Source organism: Polypterus senegalus, chromosome 3 (assembly GCF_016835505.1).
Source record: "Polypterus senegalus isolate Bchr_013 chromosome 3, ASM1683550v1, whole genome shotgun sequence".
In the NCBI taxonomy this organism is placed as follows: domain Eukaryota; kingdom Metazoa; phylum Chordata; class Cladistia; order Polypteriformes; family Polypteridae; genus Polypterus; species Polypterus senegalus.
The window spans coordinates 290,065,173-290,067,776 of record NC_053156.1 but is presented as its reverse complement, the minus strand read 5'-3'; positions in this window follow the sequence as shown (position 1 = coordinate 290,067,776).

Below are 2,604 nucleotides of genomic sequence, written 5' to 3'. Positions count from 1 at the left end.
GAAGGGGTCAGATTCTTCAAGAGCAACTCAATTAAAATTAACTCAAAAGAAGTTAATTAGCAGCAGGTCACTAATTAAGAAAAGGGTTAGAATGATAACCTGTAGCCACTGCAGCCCTCCAGGACTGAAGTTGGGGACCCCTGGTATATATACCACCAACTGGGGAAGGGGGTTTAGAATGGTAAAGAACATAGCATAAGTGCAAATAGCAGAGAAGGGGTGCCACATGGATGGAAAAATGGTACAAATTATTTTGGGCGATGGGGGGTTGAAAAAAACCCAAAGTACCAGTTTGTTTTTTAAAAATTAACCCAAGAAAACATAACCTGTGAAAGTCCCTCAGACAACGATCAAAAATAGCCCACTTAGGTGAGAAAACCACGGACCTGGCAACACTGGCGACCACCCTTGAAATGTCTGTGTATGTAACAACTATACATTCTGGTTGTTTTACAGGATACAGTGGTGCTTGAAAGTTTGTGAACCCTTTAGAATCTATACTAATAAAAGGCAAAGCCCTCACTCACTCACTCACTCACTCACTCACTCATCACTAATTCTCCAACTTCCCGTGTAGGTAGAAGGCTGAAATTTGGCAGGCTCATTCCTTACAGCTTACTTACAAAAGTTGGGCAGGTTTCATTTCGAAATTCTACGCCTAATGGTCATAACTGGAAGGTATTTTTCTCCATTAACTGTAATGGAGTTGAGCTGGAATGGCGTGGGGGGGAGTTTCGTGTGACATCATCACGCCTCTCCGTAATCCGTGAACTGACTGTCAACGCAGTGCGTAGAAAACCAGGAAGACCACCAAAAGCGCTTAAGAAAACATGCATTATATAATTGAGAAGGCAGCGAAACAATAAGAAGCGAGCGAGTGACATATACTACCATATTCATGACTGCTGCTACCTCGGAAAGAAAGCAAGGTGTAAACCTAAACTTTAAATTAAGTTCATAGACAGGCTACCGCTGGCGTTTCACATGCCCACAGGTAATGCGGGATACAAGTTTAATGAGAGGGCGGGATATAAGCGAGTTTTGATCACTTTATAACTAAGTTAAAATTGTAGGTGAAGGGGTGTGCTTATGCAAATTCCGAGACTGTGTTTGTGGGGATTGACAGTTAAAGGCGGGTGGGGAGTCACGTCATCATCTCCCCTCCCATTCATCTCATTTGGCTCTGAGCTGAGCTCTGCAGCTAACGCCGTCTTCCGAAGCAACTTGGTCAGACTGCCACCAAATACTCACAGAAAAATCCACAAGTTAATACACACGCTGTCTCTATAGAGTTTCTCCACACTGAATCCTCCAGGCACTACTTACAAAAGGTTACATTGACAATCGTGTTACGTTATTTTTAAAATCTTTCCTTTTCTTAGCACAAGCACAGCTGAGAAGCTTGATGCATGTGCTCCATACGCGTTAAAAATAATGCATTTAATCACACTTTGCATTACAAGCAAGGGAGCTTTTGTCAATGCATGATTTCCTGGTACACGATTACATTGATCAGCACATCCCGATTCATTTTACCCTCGCACCACCTTAGTTTGAGAAGAAGTATGAAAAAATATGAGGTTAACACAGAAAAACATCACCAATTCAAGCTTTATGAATAATCGATTAAGCCATCAATAATTGTTTTGGTAAAGCCATCCTCCTTCCATTTTATAATTTTTCCGCCACTAGCCATGATTAAATGAGCGGTAAAAAGTAAGAGCAAGCGAGGGTGACTTATTTAGGCAGGCATATATATGACAGCAACACTCATGACAATGTCAATCATGTTACGTTATTATTAAAATGTTTCCTTTTCTTTTCATTACTTCTTTAACACACTACTTCTCCGCTAGAGGCGGTATTTTGCTATATATATAATATATGAATGACCTCCAAAAGCGCTGAGACTTTTGATATCATGAGCGTGTCTGCAAAACTGGGGTCTCCTGCCCAGCAAAAGTCGAGCAGCCAGCGCGCATGCATAGCTGTGCCGGCCTTTGAGGCGCTGACTGTGCTTCTGCCTTAAGTCAAAGTGAGCACTTTTAATTTTTCATCCTCCCCTGGCTATAGCCCAGACAAGTGCAAACACGGGACCCCTTTTCTACACCACGGCAAAATAATATTAAGGCGATTCACACTTTCTTTTGCACGTATACGATTATGAGGTTCTCACCCCGGATTATGAAGACACGCACACGAGTAGAGGACTGACAGTGCCATCACAGCCGATTAATGGCGAGGACGTCTCACCAGTCTACACAAGACCCACATGACTGTCCCCAAAAGCGATCATAGCGTCAGCGAACACATCTCTCTATACTATATAAAAGAAAAAGGCAACTTTCCTTTCTTTACACCTTTTTTCCTTTTATCCCAAACCAAAGCCTTTCTCTCTTAACACTGCAGAGGACACAAAACTAATTTTCTTTAAATGCCTGTAAGGCACATTACCAGAGGCACAAATTTGAACGTTCACATAGAAAATGTAATTTCTATACCACAGCCGTCGTGTAGCGCCTTTCAAAAGGGATCTACTACCGAGAGATGATCCATATATATTTTAGCTGCTGTTAGTTACTTACCTGTTGTGTTACACAGTCT